General features: G+C 35.4%; 1 protein-coding gene across 1 annotated transcript in view; it reads right to left on the bottom strand.

Annotated features, from left to right (window-relative positions):
* slow (epidermal growth factor-like protein slowdown) overlaps positions 1-22,845 on the bottom strand; it is a 216,945-nt gene extending 194,100 nt beyond the window's left edge. Inside the window, exon 1 of the mRNA XM_073985712.1 lies at positions 21,906-22,845. The gene's annotated coding sequence lies outside the window, so the exon portion shown is untranslated. The remainder of the gene's footprint in view (positions 1-21,905) is intronic.
* Between the last annotated feature and the right edge of the window lie 501 nt (positions 22,846-23,346).

The raw sequence follows: 23,346 nt of genomic DNA, 5'->3' as shown, positions 1-23,346 counted from the left end.
ATTTTCGAACTTTTGTTTTGTTTTTTTTTTTTTTTTTGAACCGAATCGGTTGATACGTTCGAGAGTTATCGTGCGCTCCAGCCAGCCAGCCAGACAGACAGACGGACGGATATTGCTAAATCAACTCCAAATTGTCTGAAACACATTTCGTCCAAACATACTTTGGGTCTAAAACCATTATTTCGATGAGACACATTTTGCCCGTATGAAAGTTTATATAACCTCGTTAGCATATTTTAAAAAGAGCGCTGATGAATGGGTTTGTTTTTTATTTACACTGTGCAACAATTTTGAGCGAATCGCGTGCAAACAACTTCTGTCCAGCATTTTATGAAAGTAGAAGACCAATAGGCAAAAACCTTATTTGGGTTTTGTTTTCTTAGATCGGGTTCGGTTTTATGGCCTCATCTAAACATGGTTAAAGATCGAATTTTTAAAACAAATCGGGGCTGTATCTCTGAAACCATTACGAATCTTGTTTTGACACCTGCAGCAAACTTGTAGATAAGAGCAAGAAGAAAATATTTGTGGGAATAGTGAACTCGAAAAACTGCATTTATTGTCTCAAATTTTATAATATATATAACAATTCTATAATTTGTGTATATTTCGCAGCGTATCTCCCAAAATGTTAAATTCTTCTTAATGTTACTTTTTGGGAAAATATTCTCTGAAATGTAATACACAACTCTTCAGAACATTATATTGTTGTAAAATGCCTCTATCGCCTTGTTTATAGCAAATTTTTCAACAACAATTTGGTAAATATTTCAATAATTCATTGAAATCCCCAACATGAGAATAAACAGCCCGTGTGAACATTGTTTTAAATAAGTTTTGTAAAAGGTATGTTATGAAATACCCCTTAAACAACGTGAAATAACAATTTTAGAGTTTTAGAATGTTCTGAAGAATTGATGGCCACATTATTTGGAAAATTTTTAGTATGGTTACTTGTTGACCAGAATTTCAGAAATTATGTAAACTTTTCTATATTTTAACGAGTTTGATGCGCTAGATGCAGCTTTTCCTAGTTCATCTATTTGACACATAAGTTCTACTACTTTAGGGCTACAATATTGCTGAAGACTTCAAAAGCAAAATTCTTATTAGTTTCGGAGGTCGGTTTAGATGAGGCCATAAAATCTAAACCCGATCTAAGAACACCAAACCCAATTAAGCTTTCTGTAGTCTCAATATGTACTTTCAGAAAATGCCCATTAGAAGTTGTTTGCATTACCAGTGTTGCACAGTGTTATTGTGTAAACGTATATGAAAAACATGTTTCACAAGAATTCTATATAGAGCGATTATTTTGTGTGAGAAATTCAAAAAAAATAATCGTTATAGGGATGTTCGTTATAGAGAGGTTAAAATAGGTGAAGTTAGGCTGAAAAAAGCTGTGTTTTCTATTTTTCTTCGTTATAGAGAAAAATTCGTTATAGGGAAGTTCTTCGACTGTAGAGAAGCAGATCAGTAGTGGGATTCTGTAACTCATTTTTGCTGTTACCGACAAAAATCGGTAAAATTAAATCGCAAAATTATGACTAAAAACATAAAGAAAAGTTGGCATCACTGTTTGTGTCGGTAGAGGCTAGCGACTACTTTTTATTCATCGTTAACTTACCGAAAATTTTCGTTAATTATCGAAATTATAAGCATTTTAATTTTACCGACAATTATCGATAACAGCAAAAATGAGTTACAGAATCCCACTACAGATGTTAAAGATTTCAGATAAACAAAACTGTATATCGTGTGATCTTTTCAGTATCGTTTAGCAGAAGGTTTTGCGACATGAAAAGGTGCATAGAAATAGCATCATATACTACAGTGACTTTATACGAGGGCTACTCGAAAAGTTTCTGACCTAATAATGAAAACGCGAATATTCATCAACAAAAATGTTTTTGTTGTTTTCTAATGTATTCTACAGCATGAATGACGCATTTTTACCAATTGCTGAAACACTTTTTCCATTCCGATTAACACACCTTCAAAAAACGGGTTTTGTATATTTCAGCAGAATCTTCTGGTAACGTTGGCCACACCTTTTTTCTTACTGTGCGGGAATAAAAGGAAGTTATACACGTTTTGTCCAGTCAAAAAGGAGCTGGTTTGAATCGATGTGTGAGAGCTCGCATTGTCATGGTAAAGAATGATTCGTCTTCTCTGGTTCGTCTTTCGAATTTCTCCGAAGACTGCAGGCAAACAAATTGTGTACTACTTAAAATTGACATCCTACGTTGCTCATGCGAAATAGTCACCACATGACCATTTTTGCCCAAGAAATAGCCGACCATTTGCCTCGAAGTGCTTGTTTCATGATCAACGTCAAAATCTCTTTGTACCAATCGACAAGAGCCTTTTTGAGCCTTTTTCTACGGACAAGTTTTCATGTAATATCGAATGTATGCTGGTGGAAAAAATGCCCAAGGATACCCCTATCTAATGTATGCCACATGACGATCTTGCATTATCACTTAACGCATGATATCAATGTTCTCTGGCCTTCTGATGACCTTCAGGACATTCGTCTTTAAGCATGCGTCGGCCACGATTGAATTAATTAAACTAGTTTTTCGCAGTGATATAGGTGCTTGTGCTTCATCGATGCCCTCTTGCCGTGATAACCCGCGTCGATAGTGCAAAAAGCATTAGGACGAAAATGTTTTCAAGTAAATTTCATTGTTTTGCAAATTGATTTTTTCAAGTCACTGTAAACAACCCAACACATGATTGTACGTTAAACCGTACTAAGTGTGTTTAGGCTAAAAACAGTTAAATTTTCCAAAAGAAATGTGAAATGGCGCCTTTTAACATGTAGTGTTGCCTTGGCCAAAAACTTTTCGAGTAGTCCTTGTATGTTTTCATAGTTATTGTGCATGGACTTTTCTACTAAAAAACCATATTGTTGTAATCAGAGTCACAAGGAAATTTAAAAAATATTCGAAAATGTTGAACTTTTGTGAGCGAGATACCGGAAGGAGAGGTCCGATATAGTCAACTAGCAAAGTGCCCCCAACTACGTACACGGAAAACGAACAAAGCAAATAAACAACATTTGCTATGGAAATGGTGAAGTATGAAAATGTTGTTAATTGTTAGTAATTGATATTGATAATTAAAGTACTCTTCGTACCCTGTTAGTTCGAATTTCCAAAAATCGGCTGTACCTAAACATCAACAGCGACCAATAATTATAACCTCAGCATTTATGCTAACGAGGGTATATACACTTTCATACGGGCAAAATGTGCCTCATTGAAATAATGGTTTTAGACCCCAAGTATTTTTGGACGAAATGTGTTTCAGACAATTTGGAGTTGATTTAACCATGTTCGTCCGTCTGTCTTTCTGGCTGGCTGGAGAGCACGATAACTCTCGAACAGATCAACCGATTCGGTTTGTACGCACGATAACTCTTGAAAGGAGTAACCGATTTGGTCCCTACTTAGCACATCGTGAAATTTCTACTAGACTTAGATGAGGTTCCAATATGAACCCAATCCGTCCTCTCCTTCGGGTACCTTCCGAACAAAATTTTGGAAAAGTAACAACTTCTATTCACTGTCCTCTATACGACGGTACAAGTTTTATCAAGGTCAAGTCCATACTTCCTGAGAAAATAGCTTGAATGGTGCAACAAATCCCTATGACCGATCTGCCGATTCGGTCCAAAATTTGGCCTTCGTAATATTTTGTCCAAACTTAGTTTAAGTTCGAAGATAAGCCATATCTGTCCACTCCTTCAGGTACCTCCCCCCCCCAAGAGTTCAAAAATGTTCGGAAAAATTGTGCGCATGATAACTCTTGATGCTAGTCCATACTTTACACATCCCAATATATCTACCAAATATATATCAGGTTCGAATATGTCCACTCCTTCGGGTACCTCCCACACAAAATTTTCAGTTTAAGAACTGCTCTGGAATCACCTTGATTTTTTGTTGAAACAACTTTTATTCGCTGCCGCAATTACGACGGTACAAGTTTTTTCAGGGGCAAGTCCATACTTCTTTAGAAAACAGACCGAAAATTGTAAAAATCCTCTATGGCACCATGTAGTGGCTGGAGAGCACGACAACTCTCGAACCAAATACTGAGTTGATCCACACTTTGCATATCGTAATATTTCATCGAATATTAGATGAAATTCGAAGGTGGTGCTTGAAAATATTAGCGAAAATATTACGCGCGACATCTCGTAAACAGAGCAACCCGGTTAAGGGTCTGTGCGAGGATCCCTTGAAAATTTTTACCTAGTGGTCCTGTTTACAGCGATATCATGTTTTTTGTAGGCAAGTACATGCTTCCTGATATAATGGTCCAAAATCTGTGAATTATATGGTGACCAACTGAAACGAAAAGTGGTCGAAATATCTATCGAGGGGAATGACACCCAAAATAAGTGCCACTTTCAAAATGAAATATGTCGGTCCATTCCTTTCGATACCTTCCCCGAAAAACTTTTTGAGCTTCTATCCAAATCCATATTTTTGTCAGTTCATACGCACGAATTTTCAAAGCCCTTTAAATATATACTTTTTTGAAAAAAAAGTGTTTCAATTCACACAGGCTGAGGGTATATCTCTGTCGGCAGAGCCGACTGATCCTTTTTTACTTGTTTTAAGACATTTCAATTAAGGGTTAAAAACCTTTTTGTAAAAAAGTTGTCACATACATATGTTTCCAAATGAACAAAACAAATCTTGTTGAAAAGATTCTTCACGTTTGACTACTTGATTTCAGTTAAGGTCATTGTCCCCATATAGCCCCCATAGGGCGGTACCTTCCGATATTCGGCATTTTAAGGGTCGTAGCCTCAAAATCACACCGAAATGGCTGACATTTTGTATTTAGTCTTCGTTGGGGTATAAAACGTTAAACCTGAAATTGGTCGGTTTAGGTCCTCTTCTTCATATAGACCCCATAGAGCGGTACCTCCCGACATTCGGTATTTTAAAGGTCGTGGCCTTAAAATCACACCGAAATGGCAGAAATTTGGTATTTCGTCTTCGTTGGGGTATAAAGCGTTCAACCTGAAATTGGTTGGTTTATGCCCACGTTTTTATATAGACCCCATAGAACTGTACCTTTCGATATTCGGTATTTTAAAAGATGTGGTCTCGAAATCACACCCAAATGGCTGATATTTAGTCTTTAGTCTTCGTTGGGGTATAAAACTTTTTACCTGAAATTGGTCGGTTTAGGACCTCGTTTTCATATAGAACGGTTCCCTCCGGGTTTCGGTGTTTTGAAAGTTTAACTACAATATTCACCGGAATAACTGAAATTTGCTATATAGTCTTCGTTAAAGGTAGAAAACATTTATACAGGTACAAAGCATGCCTTGCAAAAAATCAGACAGTATAGGTCCACGTTTTTATAACCCCATATAAGCGTAGCCACCATTTAAGTTTTTCTACCAAATTGGTTGTTAATTGGATATTTTATTCCCAGAAGATAGAAAACTTACTCGCAAACAAAACGTCCATATTTATCCAGGTTTAAGTCTAACCGGTATTGCCCAATTTTATGTATTTAGTTAATTTTTTGTAAAATCTTGGAACCAAGATTGCTGTATTTTAGTACAAAAGCTCAATTCGGAATATTGAAAGTATTGGTCCATGTTTTAGAAGGAACAGCAATGTCGTCACATGATGACTCTTTTAAAGGGAATATTTATAGTCATGTGAGATATTCTGCTCCTTTCATATTATAATCGAATGGAAACTTCAAATGTCTATGGGGGAAGAACTATTTGAGCGTATAAGTTTTAATTAAAAAAACGGACGGCTCTTCCCTTGAAGGTCTTCTAATCGATTTTTGCACAAAAAATTGTTTGTTTTGTTTGTCAATGATGATGTTTCTACTGAAATAATTTGTATATATTTCAGATTTCAATTAGCCTAGAATCAAATTTCCCATTGGCTAAATCATACGAAAACTCTGTTAATGTCATTAACAGTTGATAGCCCATGCTTTATTTAAGATTTATTAGGTGGATTATTTCCAACTTGGTATAAACAAGCCAAAGGATTTTATGTTTAGACTGCATCTACAAGAAACCAGTTAGTGTCACTTGTTTCCATGCCTTTGTTTTGTTTATTTTTGAAAGACTATTCTTGCCACTCCAAAGCAGCGCGAATGACAACAAATGTTGTTGTTGTCGTCGTTAACGCTGCAACAATTTTTCATGAAATTCTATTTAATTTTTCATGGGCTTGAATGTAAGTGACCAGGTAGGTTGTGGCTGCTTCGTTGCAATGGACAGCGTTTTTTGGACAAACAAATAAAAATCGAAAGTTTACCTTGCTGCTTGGTTGTACTTAATACTTCTTATTCAAGTTTTGTAAGTCATGTTGTTTTCGTTTTTTTGGGAATAACAAAAATTTAAAATATTTTCGTATGCAACATGGTTACACTTTGATCATATCCCCCCTCTGTCCCCTTTCGTTAATTTTTTTCTTATTGATTTTTAAAATGTTGTCAAATTTTCCTAGAAATATATTCACACTTCATGTTAATCGAAATGCTTTATAATGTACACGACAAAGTGGAATGGTCGCATTATTTAGTCACTTTCTGTCGTTGGTAACGTATCGGATTACCGAAAATGCCTTTGTTATTATCTCATAGTTGGATTTTTTTCTTTCTTTTTTTAAAGTCTCTTTTTTATTAACTCAAGCGAACAGTAGTGGAGACAATGAATGCGTGGATTAGATGAAATTACAAAGATAAGAAAACACGTTTTGTTTTTGTGAATGCAATTTATATTTAAATTAGGTTAAAACAGTTGCGCTACGCAGCATAATTAAAAACAATAATGATTAAAAAATGTCTGAAGACTTACGTTGCATTTTCTCACAAACTACTTATCAATGTTAATAAAATGTGTGCATGTGTGTGGCTTGTCCGACAGTATAAAAAAGTTGTTAACATAAAATGTAATTTTATACCTAAACCATTTTTTTATATGTTTCTCATCAATGGCCAAGAATCAAGAACCCCTATCGAAGCGAAGTTTTACCGAAACGTGGACCTATATAGAACATTTTTGCTAGAAACGTTTTCTATCATCTGGTAACACAAAATTCCAATTTACAACCAACTTTGAGGGCAAATGGGATTACGTAATACATCAGAAATTTCTTATAGTGACAAATTGAACCCATAGCGCAGGATTATGGTCTACATCAGAGGTGTCAAAGGTTTTTAATAGCAGCTCGTATAAGTAACTAATTAAATAACAACAAAAAATTATAAACTCAGTACTGTATAATTACTTCACATACCGCAGTGTGCTGAAGGACGGAGCAATTTAGTAAGTTTTTGGTTTCTGTAGAAACGTGGATATTCCTGTTCAAAAAAAGAAGTACGAAAGGTTTTAAGTTCGGTCAGATCAAACTTTTTATACCCTCCACCATGATCTATATTAATTAGGTTCCTTTCGTTTATATAGTAGTAATATCTTCCTCTTATTCCTTGCAAAACCAGAATATCTTAACTGATATTATTCTCTTTAAAACACATGGACTATTCCCTCCAAACATGGACCAATATTTACATTTTTCCGAATTGCACTTTTGTATTCTCTGGCAATATACTATACATATTAAATTATAGCAATATCGGTTTGAAAATTTTACAAAATACCGTTCAAATGCATACAATTGGGCTATACCGGCAGGCCTAAAACACGACATACATATGTGTATGAAGAATTTCAGCCATTTCGGTGGGGTATTGGAGCCAAAATCTTCAAAATGTCGAAGACCGGGAGATACACTTCTAGAATATTTTACACCTTCAAAATACTGAAAATCGGGAGGTACCGTTCTATGGGGCTCTATAAAGACGTGGATCTATAGAGACTAATTTTAGGTGGAATACCTACAAATTTCAGGTTGAAAGTTTTATAACCCCAACGAAGACTAAACACCAAATTTCAGCCATTTCAGTGGTATATTGAGGCCACAACCTTCAAAATACCGAAAATCGGGAGGTAGCATTCACTGGGAGCTATATGAAGACGTGGACCTATACCTACAAATTTCAAGTGGAAAGTTTTTTGACCCATGATGGCCAATAGGTGGCCAAACAACGGAGATATCGCAATCGTCGGTAATACATCCCATTTTTCCATTGTTTTTATACCCTACACCACTATGTGGAGGGGGTATTATAAGTTGGTTTTGCCCAAAAAGTTTGTAGCGCATCGAAATGTGTGTCCGTCCGTCCGTCTGTTCTTCTAAACCTTGTAATCACGCTACAGGTCACAATTTTCGATCGGATCGGCACCAAATTTTGGGTGTTGATGAGGGTCCCGGAGGGTCTATTGATTTTGGTGATGGTTGGATAATATTTAGGGGTCGGAATGGACAAAAAACTTTTTAGGAGAAAATGTCTAAGTTTTTTCCAAAGCAAATATGTCAACTTCCATAAGGGGTATATTAAAGACAAAACCTGCTAATAGAAGTAGCAAATATCACCTTTCTAACGATGTAAAGACTGTCGTAGGTGGTCAAACAAGGAAGATATTGCAATAGCCCCAAATTTGGTTGGCGACTTTCCAAAAGCAAAGTCTGGCTATGAAAGTAAAAAATCCCATCTTTACAATGATGCCAAGTAGGTTGGCGTAGATGGCAAACAAACGGAGATATCGCAATAGTCGGTAATACATCCCATTTTTCCATTTTTTTGTAATTACGCTACAAGTCGCAATTTTGATCGGATCGTCACGAAATTTTGGGGATTATTGGAGGTCCTACAGAGGAAGAAGCCTTTTGGTTTTGGTAATGGTCGGATAATATTCAAGGGTCGGAATGGGCTAAAAACTTATTTGGAGAAAAGTTCAACGTTTTATTTCAACGAAAATATCTCCGCTTCTATAAGGGGTATATCAAAAGAAAGTGGAAAATATCACCTTTACAACGGTGTGTTGTAGGTTGCCATAGATGGTCAAACAACAGAGAAATAGCAATAGTCGGTAATGCATCCCTTTTTCCATTTTTCTGTGCAATCATACTACAGGTCTAAGTTTTAATCGGATCCTCACGAAATTTTGGGGGTTGATGAGGGTTTCACAGAGAAAGAAGCCTATTGATGGTTAGCGTACATCCCACTTTTCCATTTTCTTATTTAAGTTGCACTGACGATGCACTTAAATGCGTTTCAACAAAATTGAACTTATTAATGAAGACCTTCAGAGCAAAGGCGCTAAGCTATCCCAATTCTAATATTTTGAATTTTACCAGTCAAAAGCTTATGCACAGAGGTAGCGGTGTAGGGTATCACATAGTCTGCCCCGAACCGACTGTAGCCTTGGCTCACTTGTTTAATTATGCTACAAGTAGCAATTTTGATCGGATCATCACGATATGAAGGCTAATGGGGGGGTTCCATAGAGGAAAAAGCATATTGAGTTTGGTGATGGTCGGATAATATTCAAGAGACGGAATGAGCAAAAAACTTATCTGGGCAAAAATTCAAAGTTTTATTCCTATGCGAATATCTCTGCTTATAGTAGTCCTATTCCAAAAGAAAAGCCCGTCAATGGATGAGGAAAACATAACCTTTATTATGAAGTAAATCAGGTTGGCGCACTTCCCACTTTCCCTTTTTAATACCCTCAGCATTTATGCTAACGAGGGTATATACCGTGTCAAAATGTACCCCATCGAAATTATGGTTTTAGACCCCAAGTATGTCCTGACGAAATACGTTTCAGACAATTTGGAGTTGATTTAGCCATGTCCGTCCATCTGTCTGTCTGGTTGGAGCGCACGATAACATTCGAACGGATCAACCGATTCGGTCCAAAATTTGGCTCTCGCACTATTTTGTCCAAACTTAGTTTAAGTTCGAAGATGGGTTATATCGGTCCACTCCTTCCGGTACCTCCCACACAAAAGTTCGAAAATGTTCGGAAAATTTGTGCGCACGATAACTCTCGAAGCGAGTAACCGATTTGCTCCAAACTTTGGACATCGTGAAATTTCTACCAAACTTAGATGAGGTTCCAATATGGACTCAATCAGTCTACGACTTCGGGTACCTGCCCCACAAAATTTCGGAAAAGTTCAGTTTAGGACCTGCTCTCGAATCGTTTTGATTTTTGTTGTAACAGCTTGTATTCACGGCCCACTATACAGCGGTAAGAGTTTCATCAGGAGCAAAACCATACTTCCTGAGAAAATAACCTGAACGGTTCAAAAAAAACCCTATGACACCGTGTGTAGTGGTTGGAGCGCAAGATAACTCTCGAACGGAGCTGCCGATTCGATCCAAAATTTGGCCTTCATAATATTTTGTCCAAACTTAGTTTAAGTTCGAAGATAAGCCATATCGGTTCATTCCTTCAGGTACCTCCCCCACAAAAGTTCAAAAATGTTCGGAAAAATTGTGCGCACGATAAATCTTGAAGGGAAGGACCGATTTGGTCCATACTTTACGCATCCTAATATATCTACCAGATATAGATCAGGTTTAAATATGGACTATATTTGCCCATTCCTTCGGGTACCTCCGACACAAAATTTCGGATAAGTTCACTTTAAGACATGCTCTTGACTAACTTTGATTTCTTTTGAAGCAACTTGCAATCGCTGTCTCAATTACAACTGTAAAAGTTTTTTCAGTGACAAGTCCATACTTCTTGGGAAAACAGCCCGAAAGTTGCAAAAAAAACCCATGGCACCATATATTGTAGCTGAAGAGCACAATAACTCTCGAACTGATAAACCGATTTGGTCCAATATTTGGCCTTCGTCTTATTTTGTCCAAACTTATTTGTACTTCTAAAATGGCCCATATCGGTCCTCTTCTCCCACCTCCTTCCCCCACAAAAGTTCAACATTCGTGTCCAAGTGCAGTTTGGGGTCTGTTCGGAGATCCTTTGGACATTTATACCGATGATGTTCTGTGTGGTCCTGTTTACAGCCATATTATGTTTTCCGTGGACAAGGCCATGCTTCCTGGCATACTGCTCCAACAGGTGTGCGATAACCCACTGAAATGACTACTGGGCGCGATATCCATTGAAAAGATATGACTCTCAAAATGAGATCCACTTCCGTAATGCACTATATCTGTACATTCCCTCCTCCGCAAAACTTTTGAACTTTAATCCTAATCCACAATTGTGTCGGCAATTTCAAATATCCAAAAAGTGCCACAAAATTCTGAAAATACCCTAAATACATTCATATGTCCGTTCATAATTCTTGAGAAAACAGCTTGAATGTTGTAAAAACCCCTGTGGCACCATATGTAGTGGCTGGAGAGCACGATAACTCTCGAACTTATTAACCGATTTGGTCCAAAGTTTGGCCTTCGTCATATTTTGTCTTAACTTCAGTTTCAGTTCGAATGTCGGCAATACCGGTCCACAGCATTCGGTACTTTCCCCAATATTTAAAAATGGCACTAAAATGGTATGCACTACGTCTCTTAAACGGATCAACCAATTTGGTCCAAACTTTGTATCTCCTAACATTTTGTCCAAATTTAGTTAAACTTCTTAAGTGGCCCATATCGGTCCTCTCCTTAGGATTAAACATTTAACATTTGTGTCCAAGTGCAGTTCAGGGTCTGTTCGAAAATCCTTTGCTATTCGATATATATCGCGCCCACCAGGCATTTTAGTGGGTGATCGTATAACTTTTGGACCAGCATATCAGGAAGCATGGACTTGTTCAAGGAAAACATAATATCGCTGCAAACGAGACCACAACGAACAGCGTCGGTATACATACGGTATACATACCGACGCTGTTCGTTGTGGTCTCGTTTGCAGCGATATTATGTTTTCCTTGAACAAGTCCATGCTTCCTGATATGCTGGTCCAAAAGTTATACGATCACCCACTAAAATGCCTGGTGGGCGCGATATATATCGAATAGATATGACTCCCAAAATAAGATCCACTTCGATAATGGACTATGTCGGTTAATGCCATTAAGTACCTCCTCCGTAACACTTTTGAACTTTAATCCTAATCCACATTTTTGTGTCGGCAAGTTTAAATGTCCAAAAAGTGTTTCAATTCACATGGGCTGAGGGTATATCTCTGTCGGCAAAGACGACTGATACTTTTTACTTGTTTGAAAATAAACAGCCTATTTTTTTTAACGAAATTTTGACTTTAACAGTTCACATTTTTTTAAATGCGTTTTTTTAAATTCCGTTTCGCTTAAAGACAAGATTATTAGGTTTTTAAAACATTCACAAAAATACACCAAGATCGGCCCATCCGTTTTCGAGCAATCGTTGGCACTGCAAGACGCTTTTACGCAAAAGGGTTTTACAGGTAGCCATTTACCACAAGACTATGTCATATTTTTCAACAACAAAAATTGCAAAAGTATTGTAAGATATACTCTTTCAGGTGAAAGAAAGAACTACTTCACAGTGTACCTTAACCAAATTTAAATGGAAGGTGCTTACACCTGGGAAGTTTTTGCAGATTCTGAAACTACAATGCTCATAGTTGAGAAATATCAAGAAACAAAAAAATCGCGATTTAAGTTCACATTTTTAGGGGTTCTTTAGGATTTCAATGAGCCTAAAAAATGTTGTAGCTGTGAAAATTCTCCATAAGATTGGCCTTTATGATATTTTCGTAGGTTTTACCGTTTTTGAGATATTAAGACAAATTGAGACAATGCACAGACTGTATCGCCTCCTTATAAAACAATATCATGCTCAGTGCGCCTTAACTATCTTTTGATGAAAACCGCTTAAACATGGGAAGATTTCACGGGTTCTGAAACAGCAATGTTCATAGATAAGAATAATAAAAAACAGAAAAAAATCGCCGGAGGCATTTTTAAATAAATCGCGATCAAAATTCACAATTTTAGGGTTTTTTTAGGTTTTCACGATTTTGCTTGGAAACCGCAAGTCGCATCGAAATGGGTCTAAAGAAAATGTTGTAGGTTTTTTCGTAGGTTTTATAATTTTTGAGATAAAGAGGTTCAGTTCAAATTTTTAGGTTTTTATCTTAAGTCTTCAAGATTTTGCTTGGAAACCGCAAGTCATACCAAAATGGGACTGAAGAAAATGTTGAAGCTGTGAAAATTCTCTACAAGATTGCAAGATTTATTTTTTCCTGGATTGTACGGTCTATGGAACAAATGTTCTGTAATGGGCCAGCTAAGTAAGTAAGTAAGATTGTACCATTTTCAAGATATATAAGTTTAATTTGGGAAATTGCAGTAACGACATTGTTTTATAAGGAGGCGATACAGTCAGTGCAATTTAAACTTCTATATCTCAAAAACGGTACAACCTACGAAAACATAATAAAGGTCAATCTTGTGGAAAATTTGCACAGCTACAACATTTTCTTTACAACCATTTGCATAGGGCCCGCGGTTTCCAAGCAAAATCGTGAAAACCTAATGAACCCCTAAAAATGTGAACTTAAATCGCGATTTATTTGAAAATCCCTCCGGCGATTTTTTTGTTTCTTGATATTTCTCATCTATGAGCATTGCAGTTTCAGAATCTGCTAAAACTTACCAGGTGTAAGCACCTCCATTTAAAATTAGTTAAGGCGCACCGTGTCTTACAAATATTGGTAGTTTCTACGAAAAAAAATCATGAAAATGAGTTTTGTTGTTCCAATTAACCCCTTAAGTCATTTGGTATAAAGGCCAAATAAATGAAAACTTCAATATCTCCCTAAAAGAAATGTTTACGAGTGAACAACTTATGCGTGGGGGTAGTGGTGTAGGGTATCACATAGTCTGCCCCGTCCCGACTATAGCCTTTGCTTACTTGTTTAGCTTATTTTTTTAACTTATAGTGGCCATAGAATAACTACTTATTCTAGTTGTTATAGAATAACTAGTTATTCAGTGTAACATGCCCTTGTTAAAATGATGGGTTAGTAGGGTGTTTTGTATGTGGTAATGATTTTTTTCTTTTGCTGGAAAGAAATAACACAAAAATAAGCTGACAATTTTGTGTAAATGAGTCACTTATCATTTTCATGTATGCACATGTACAAATTCCTTCATACAAAATATAAATCGTTATTAGTATGTATGGCTTAGGGCAACCCTTATCTAAGATATCCAATATAACAACAATACGAACACCAATTCTGAAATATGATACATACATATAGTTGGTTTAAAAATAAATGTTAAATTAATTTCGAAAATGAAAAAAGTAAGGAAAAAGAAATAACGTTGATCTCAAATTACCTAAATCGTTTTTTATGATTCGAAATAGAAACATGATTAGTCGAATGTTTTGTAGAAATAAAAATAATGTTATCACAAAGTCCTTCCGATAACATCAGTGTTGTAAAATTTTATTTAATCGTTTAATTAAATATTCTTCATTTAAATTTCTGTAGAGATGGTCGTTAACTTTGCCCGAATTTCTCTACAGATATGGATATTGATAAAATATTCTAAGGAAATTTTAAAATAATATTTCCTTCGAATTGATACACATTTGCTTCATTTGTATTTATATCTATTTTAAAAAATCCCCACTTTATTTTTTTACAACTGCAACTTTTTTCATCATATAACATATAAAAAAAAGAAACAACATACAGCTGATTAAGGCATCTTTGTCAATTTTGGTGACATTGACCTTAACAGTACTTTCTCACGTTCAGTCAGTGCTCATAAGTGCCGCAATTGAAAACAATAAATTTTCAACTTAAGCAAATATTTGTTTTCTTTTAATAATTTATTTTTGTTTCTGTTCAAGACAGAATAGCGATAATGTTTAATATGTACATTTTAATTAAAACATGTGTTTTTTGATTTCAATCACCAATGACATAAGTATGAATTAAAGTATTGGGTTTATTGCACTCATCAAAATAAAATAAGAAAGAAAACATGAAAGTATAATCGAAATGGATTAAAGCCAATACTTTAAAAGAGTAAACCAAAATAGGTCATCTTGGAATTTGGTTTCGACCCGTTAAGAATAGTGAGCTAACAACTTGGCTTGGGCGTGGAGTTATTATCCACCCCATAAACAGTTTCCTACGATGAAAAAGCAAAGAAAAAGAAACCCTTCTAAAGTGGACGATCCTCGCAAACATATTAAGGACCATGATCTGCGTATCTCAAAATGGAATGGTCGGGCCCTTTTAGAGAAAGTGCAGTTTACGCACTTATAGTTGCCCTAGTATAAAGCACGAGTTTTTAGTTAGTTGGAAATTAAAATATCTGGCCAACATCACTTTGGTGGGTGAAAGCATTGCAACAATTCAGATAAATGCTAAAGTCTTCAATATATTGTCCATGATATTAATATTAATCTAGACGAAGTTAATATAAAACAGAATATCTTTGGTCCAACTACTCAAAGCACTTCTCGTTCGGATAACTTATCAGCACAGCAATGTTATCCGCTCCATGCAATCAACCTCAATATTCATACTCCACCAAGAAACCACTGGATTTTCGTGCTGCTATCAAAAACTCTAAAAATTTTAGGAATGCGTTGAACGGGAGTGCTTTCAAGTTCAAATCACAATCGGGCTCAGCCTGTTTTCTTTTAACTCTAAACGTGAAAATTAATAAAAATTCATTAAAAATTATCTTCGCCCTAACAGGCAAAATTTCAAAAAAATAAAAACAGGCTGAGCCCGGCTGGGATTTGCACCCACGTCCTTCAAAACATATAAAAAAATTTTGTCACGGCGTATTAGCGTTCAAAGCCAAACTCATAACTTCAAAGGCAGCGCGTTTGTCATGAAGACATGCAATTCAGCGGCCAAATTTCCGTTATTGTATAACAACACATTTGCATTTGAAAAACCAAAAGTTCGATGACAGAGGAGCCATTCCACAGTCGATATGTCTGAAGAGCTGTGGGTTCGAGTCCTTGGCTTTCATTTTTCACTTGCAAAAAATATCGATCATCAAGCTTAACTCTAAACGAGAAAATTAATAAAAATTTAGTTTATTGTTGTAAAATAATTATTATTAAATTAATTATTTTCTTAGCACAACTTCATTGCGTAATTATTATTTAATGTATTGTTCAACAAATTCCACAAATATTTACAATTTTTCATACCTTCATAATGTTGCTTGAAGAACACGTATGTTTCCATAGTGCGATTACCGGTTACTATCGAAAAAATCGATAATATTGCTTGAACGATTTCGATCGGGTCTTAAGCTGGGTACACATTGTCAGTTTTGAATGACAGCTTTGTTGTTGCTTGCTAGTGTGGCCGTTTATTTTTGTCATTCATCATGCAACAGCAAACTGTTTTGTGGTTGCTGGACGGTTTGACAGTTATCGATAATTGCGAAATATCGACATTCAAAACTGACAATGTGTACTGCTCTTAAGAGGGATACTCAAGAACAGTTTTGACTGTCGATTTTTCGGAAATATCGATAAATGTCAAACTGTCCAGCAATCACAAAATAGTTGTGGTTGTGATTGCACAGTAGGGTGGTTTTAACTCAAAGGGAAAAAATCAATGTCGGAGTTTTTATGCGGCACGCCCACTGAAGTGTTTAGTTTTGTTAGATCTTAGGATTGCTAAAGTTTGAGGACAATCGGAATATGTTAACACGTGCCACTGGGGCCTCAAAATTACAGTATTTTGAATTTAGGAATTTAGTAAAAGTATTTTCTGACCCAAAAATCAAGGGATTGGAAAAAATGTATAAACCTATATTACCCTCCAAAAATGCTGGCATTTTTTAAAAGAGGGCCCAATTCCAGGTAAACTATACGGTTTAGAGAAAAAGTTGTTATTGTTAAAAAAATGCTTAAGTTTTTTCGCAAAAAATTCTCAGCGATAATAAATTAAAATCTAAGTAATTTTACTAATTATCGGTTTTATATTGTGTAAACTTTGAAAAGCAAGACGTTTGATATTCTATTCCAGCTTGGATGTGTTAGATCCAGCATGGATTTTATGGCCCTGTCTAAACATGGTTATATATTAACTTTAAAGCAAACCTATCTGAATCTTCTCATGAAATCTGAAGCAAATTTGTAGATAAGAGCAAGAATAAAATATTTAGAGAAATAATGAAATAATTTTATAAAAATGTAAATCAGGCCACAAAATACGAACTGAATCTGACAGGACAAAGCCCTACTAGGGTTTTTGTAGTCTCAATATATACTTTCAAAAAATGTGTACTAGAAGTTGTTTGCATTTTCAGTGTTGCATAGTGTAATTTCTGGGTTATAAAACCCCAAAAAATACAATTGAGAAAGGAGTTAAGCCAGGCCGAACTTGTTTTACCCTCCAACACGAGTTGTACTTTTCTATGGGCACTATATGAAAACGTGGACCGATATAGCCCATTTGCAATACCAAACATCCTAGGAGTAATAGAAACTTCTATACCAAATTACAAAGCTCTATCTTAAAGATTACGAGTTGTATCTTGATAGACGGATCAAGAATATATATACTTTATAGGGTCTCCCATGAATATTTCCATATTATGGAGGAGGGTATAATTAAAGGGTAAAACTCAAATATGGAGAAGAATAAGTAGGTTCATTTTCCAAGAAGAACAGAAGAGAAATTCGGTCTAAGAACAAATTTATCAACATATTTCTGTAACCGAAATAATTTTGATCGCTAGTGGTCGATGTTGAAAAAAATCAAAATTATTCTGATGTGTGTACTTTAAAAAAAGCTAATTTCAAGTTGCGATTCGCTGCGATAAATGAAGCATAATTTTTTCATCATACATCAAATTCCAAAATATTTGTTATTCAGCTGGTACAAACTTATGTCTGGGACACACCCTTTTTAACCGATTTCTGAAAATTTGGATTTTTTTACAATGGGCCACATCTTATTAAGTTTTAATGACAACTTTTTATGGACATTATGCTTTACAATTCAAAATTGGGTTTTTTCTACCTCATTTCTTTGGGTCCATTGTCACACCAAGTTATTCATTGAAGATTTTAAATTTATCAACAGATTTTGCTGTAGCCTTTCTTTTCTCTTTTGGACTTTGTCGGATTTTTTCGCCCATTGCAGCTATTTAGGATTTATTATCGTCCCTGTGCCCTATCTTTATCCTAAAGCGATCTAATTATAAGAGTTATATAAAAAAATGGTAAACTCGAATTCTCCCACTTATTGATAACATATATGGCTCAATAAGTGTTTTTCATCGCTCATGGACCGTTGAACCTCACTATTAAGGAAATTTGTAAATATATAGTTTTTCTTAATAGGGGAGATGACGAAAATTCATGACTACATATACCACGGCACATTCCACATAATTTCTTGAACATAGTTTCGTTAGTCTACCAGATATAACGTACATACTTAAAAAGTGGTCGGAACTTCGGGCACCAAGAAAGAATGGAGGCGCAACCACCGTTGTCTCGAAAATTAATTTGCAAGCCGATGCACTCATGAGCTTAGCAAATATAGCGATTACAGCATTAGCATATAGCATTTTTGAGCACTGGACATTCCTGAACATTCTCTTAAAATTTCATGAAATTATGTTCGATAGCTTTGGAGAAAGAATATATTGAAAAGAGTAGGCGTGGTCATCTGTTTTCAAGATATAACATATTTAAAAAGTATTCCGGGATTTTGGCTCCAAATATGTACCTTGGATTGGAGACACAAACCCATTGCCTCCCAAAATCAATGCTGAAACCGATATAATCATAAGTTTGGCATAGACATATAGCGTTAAAAAAAAGCTGTGGGGAAGATACCCCACCCCCTCCGAGATTCATAAAATATACATTACCACGCAAACCTTGATCATTTGCTGCAAATTTTATGGAAATCGGTTTAGTAGTTTTGGAGATATAACATATTTAAAAAAGTAGGCGTGGTTGGATCTTTAGATAAAGATATGACATTTTTTTAAATATGGAATATGGGAGGTAATCCACCCCCTTAGATAAGGGCGGAGACACAACCACAATTATCTCGTAAATTAATTTCCAAACCGATACATTCGTAATTATTGTAAAAATAGCATTTTTAAAGAAATAGAGTATAGGGTAAGTACCCCGCCCCTTCCGAAATTCAACCAAATACGTAGCCTATTTTCACCGGGGGCCATCGCTGTACATTCCCTGACAATTTCAGGAAAATCAGTTCAGTAGCTTTTGTAGAAAATATTAAAATTGAAAATTTAAAAAAGTGGGCGCAAAGTGGGCGTGGTCAAATTTTCTGTGCATAACAACCTAAGTTGGGTTATGACGAACATTTTACAGAAAGAACCAGTAAAGAAAGGATCAAAGTCGGGCGGGGCAGACTATATAATACCCTACACCACTGTGAATACGTAAAATATATATGGAAGCTAAATCCAAAGCAGAACAGATTTCGATATCATTTTTTACATTTATTTGTAGACCAAATTCTGTCACATAGTCCAAATTTTATCAAAAATTCGACATACATATGTATATAGCGTGTTTCGTGCATCAAATACCTCAAATCGGTTACAAATATATATGGGAGCTATATCCAAATCTGAACCGATTTCGATATGATTTGGCACAGTTATTTCTAGACTAACCACCGCCACACATTTCAAATTTCATTGAAATCGAACAAGTATAGCGTGTTTCGTGCATCTAATACCTCAAATCTGCCTAAAATATATATGAGAGCTATATCCAAATCAAAGAAACATTCCAAATTTTATTGAAATCGGAAATATATAGCGCGTTTCGTGCATTAAATACCTAAAATCGGCCGAGAATATATATGGGAGCTATATCCAAATTTGAACCGATATCTATATAATTTGGCACACTTATTTCTGGACTAAATACCGTCGCACATTCTAAATTTAATTGAAATTGGACATTTATAGCGTGTTTTGTCCACCAAATGCCTTAAATCGGGCGAAAATATATATGGGGGCTATATCCAATTCTGAACCGATTTTTACCAAAATAAATAGCGTTCGTGCTTTGGCCAAAAAAACTATCTTCCCCAATTTTCATTCGAATCGGACAATAAATGCGACCTGTACTTTGTTTACAAACATACATGGACAAAGGGACAGACGGTCATTCGTAAATCGACTCAGAAAGTGATTCTATGTATATCCCTAAAAGGAACTGTGGGTCTAGCTCGTTTCCATTTTTATGTTACAAACTAATGCACAAAGACATAACACCCCTTACCACAAGGTGGTGTAGGGTATAACTACCAAAATCGCTCCAGCCGTTTTCAACTGATTCAATTACCAACAAACGACAATTGAGTTTTATATATAAAGATGTAGATGTGCAGAAAACTTCTTTACCAAAAATTTAAGATATCTTCCCAGCAAACCAAATGTCGGATGTCCGACACGTCTGAACAATTTCGGAAGCAACGTCGTTCCGATTTCTAAACGATTTTTCGGAGCGGAAATAGTTCAGATTTTGTACCGATTTCGTTCCGATTTCGGAACGAATGTCGGAAAGAAACTTCCTTTCCGAATTTCCCAAGGATTTTCTTCAGATTTCGTTACGAAATCGGATCGAAATCGATACGATGTCGCTCCGACATTTCGTTCCGAAATTATGTCAACCACTTCATACAACTTTCGTTAAGATATCGTTACGATTTCGTATCAGACATCGGACGTATCGTCCGAATTTTGTTCCGATTTCGTTAAGATGTCGGTACGATTGGTTTGCTGGGTTGACAATTGTTGCATATTTTAAACAGATTTGCCTGTAATTTTACATTTTAACTTCTTAGAAGGTACAAACACTTCGTACCAAAAATGATTAACATAGGTCAAAATTTTAGTTTAGACACCATACAATGGGATGACCCTATTTGATGCATTTTAACGGTTTTGTGCAAATGTTTGGTGAAATTTATTCTGAATTAATATTTTGTGACGGTATAATTACCGTCAGTACAACAAGTAAGAAAGTATCAGTAAGCTCTGCTGAAGGAGATAAACCCTCAGCCATCGACAAAAAAATCTTTGGAGCTTTTGGGCCATTATCTCAGGATATATTGACTTACTCCGGAAAAATTGTACCGTTGTAAATTAGGCCGCTCGAACAACCTGCTGAAAAACGAATCAAAACGATGCTCTTAAACTTTACTTTATCCGAATTTAGTGTGGGACGCACCCGAGAGAGAGGACCGATATAGTCCTTATTTGAACCCCATCTATATCTGGAAGGAATAATGCGATGTGCAAAGTCTGGACCAAATCGATTACTCCCTTCGAGAGTTATCGTGCACACCAACCAGCCAGACAGACACATGGCTAAATCGACTCCAAATTGTCTGAAACGAATTTCGTCTAAACATACTTGGGGTCTAAAACCGTTATTTCGATGAGACACATTTTTGGTCATATGTATGTATAAAGGCTGAGGGTATAAAAAGGTCATAGAAATAGTTTTGGTCAGAAAAAAATTATTTGGGACCCTAGTACAATCATTGGTAAGGCAACCAGTTAAATTTGTTACTGTTATACCAATTATAATGCCGACCCTTATATCAATAATAATGCCCTTTTGGATGTCCTAGCATACTGCTATGTTTAACGGGAAAACGATTTACACATATTAATTATCATATCAATTTAACAAAAAAAAGTTTTAAATTCATATGCAGCTTTAATTGAGGACTACTTGAACATTACTTATCGCATATCTGTGAAATATCACTTTCCAAATTATATGTTCATCTTCATTTTAAAAGTGGTAATTTTAAATTTCCCACGATTTTAAATTTATTTGTATCTGTAATTTTATTTCCTTAAATGAAACAACACACAGCGGACAGCAGCATCACAGGCAAATAGATTAGATCACACTTTGCGTGTATCTTTTTAATGGTCACTTCTCGTTGTTTAAACTTAAGTAGACATTTCAAAAATAAATTATATATCTACATACACATAAATGCACTTTGTTGTTCTACTTACCGTAAAATGTTAAAAGTGAGCGGTTGCAAAATTTCAATTCTGCAGCGAAATGTATAATTATACTTATTGTGTATGATTGTATTCACTGGCCAAAATTGTGTATGACTTATCCGATTGCGAAAATAAATCACGGCAAACGCACTTCAGTTTACACACACCAAATTTCTTATTTCTTAAGCGGTGGAGTAATGACCACAAATTTAAAAAAATATTTAAAAAAAGAAAACAATTAAACACAATTTCACTGTTTCCGCGTGGGCTGGCAAGCAGACCTTTGATATAAGCAATGCACTTCACTGATTTCTTTTTCTTTTCGCACAAATTTTATTGCAAATTTCGTAATAACCATTAACTAAACATTTCGCATATCAAAATATTAAAATCGTTGAACTCTGGACGAGAGACTACACTGACCATGCGGTGTAATTCAAAGTGACAACTGTGTTGAGAGATATTAAACAAATGCAGCGGCAAGAGTCAGCAATTAAAACACAGATGATTATGATGTTGACAATTTCTTTTTTGGACTTTATCGCTGATTTCTTGGAGTGTAAACAATTTCAAATTAATTTCCGTGTAATAAAGTCAAAGAAATGATTTAATACACTTGGTTTCTTTGCATTCAATTTCCTTCTTTAATATTGTATTTTAAATTGATGTTTTTTTTAATAATATATTTTTTCTTTTACTTTTCTTTTTTGTTAAAGAATTTTTTCTTTCAATTATTTTTCTTGTTTGCTTGAAAAATTCATTAAGATTTTTTTGTAAAATCTTTGACTATTTCACAAACACAAAAATGTTTATGTTTTTCTTCTTTTCGTTTGGAGTTAAACAACCCGAATCGATTTAAACGACGTCCATTCACACGCAGCGTTTTGAAAGAACTGAAGAATTGAAAATATTTTAGTTTTTAACATCATCTGAACAATGAAACACTATGAAACCGAAAGTCAGGCATGTCATGCATCTGCTACATGTTGAAAACGTGTTGATCGTGTCGAACATGTCTGATGCCAACATTCTCACAGAAGTGGTCAATAATTCTTCCGGTTTTCTGTTAAGTGTTGTCAATATAGAGGTTTTTATGGTCTCCACCATAATATGGAGGGTACAATTAAATTTGTCATTCTGTTTGTAATATACCGCAATGTTCGTCGGAAAAACTATAAAGTATATATATTCTTGATCAGCATAAAATTCTGTGTCGATATTACCATATCCTTCCGTCCGTTTGTTGAAATCAAAATACAGCTCGCAAATTTTAAGATAGAGCTTTGTAATATGGTATAGCAGTTTCTATTCCTCCTAGGTATTTGGTATTGAAGGTGTTTGGTATTGAAAATGGGCTCTATCGGTATACGTTTTAATACAGGCCCCATATAACAAGTACCTTCCGATTTTTGGTATTTTGAAGTTTTTAGCCTCATCATCACACTGAAAT

The sequence above is a fragment of the Musca autumnalis genome, unplaced genomic scaffold (genome assembly GCF_047663935.1).
Source record: "Musca autumnalis isolate F117 unplaced genomic scaffold, ASM4766393v1 scaffold_4, whole genome shotgun sequence".
In the NCBI taxonomy this organism is placed as follows: Eukaryota; Metazoa; Arthropoda; class Insecta; order Diptera; family Muscidae; genus Musca; species Musca autumnalis.
The sequence above is the reverse complement of the archived record's forward strand: the minus strand, read 5'-3'. Positions and strand labels throughout refer to the sequence as shown.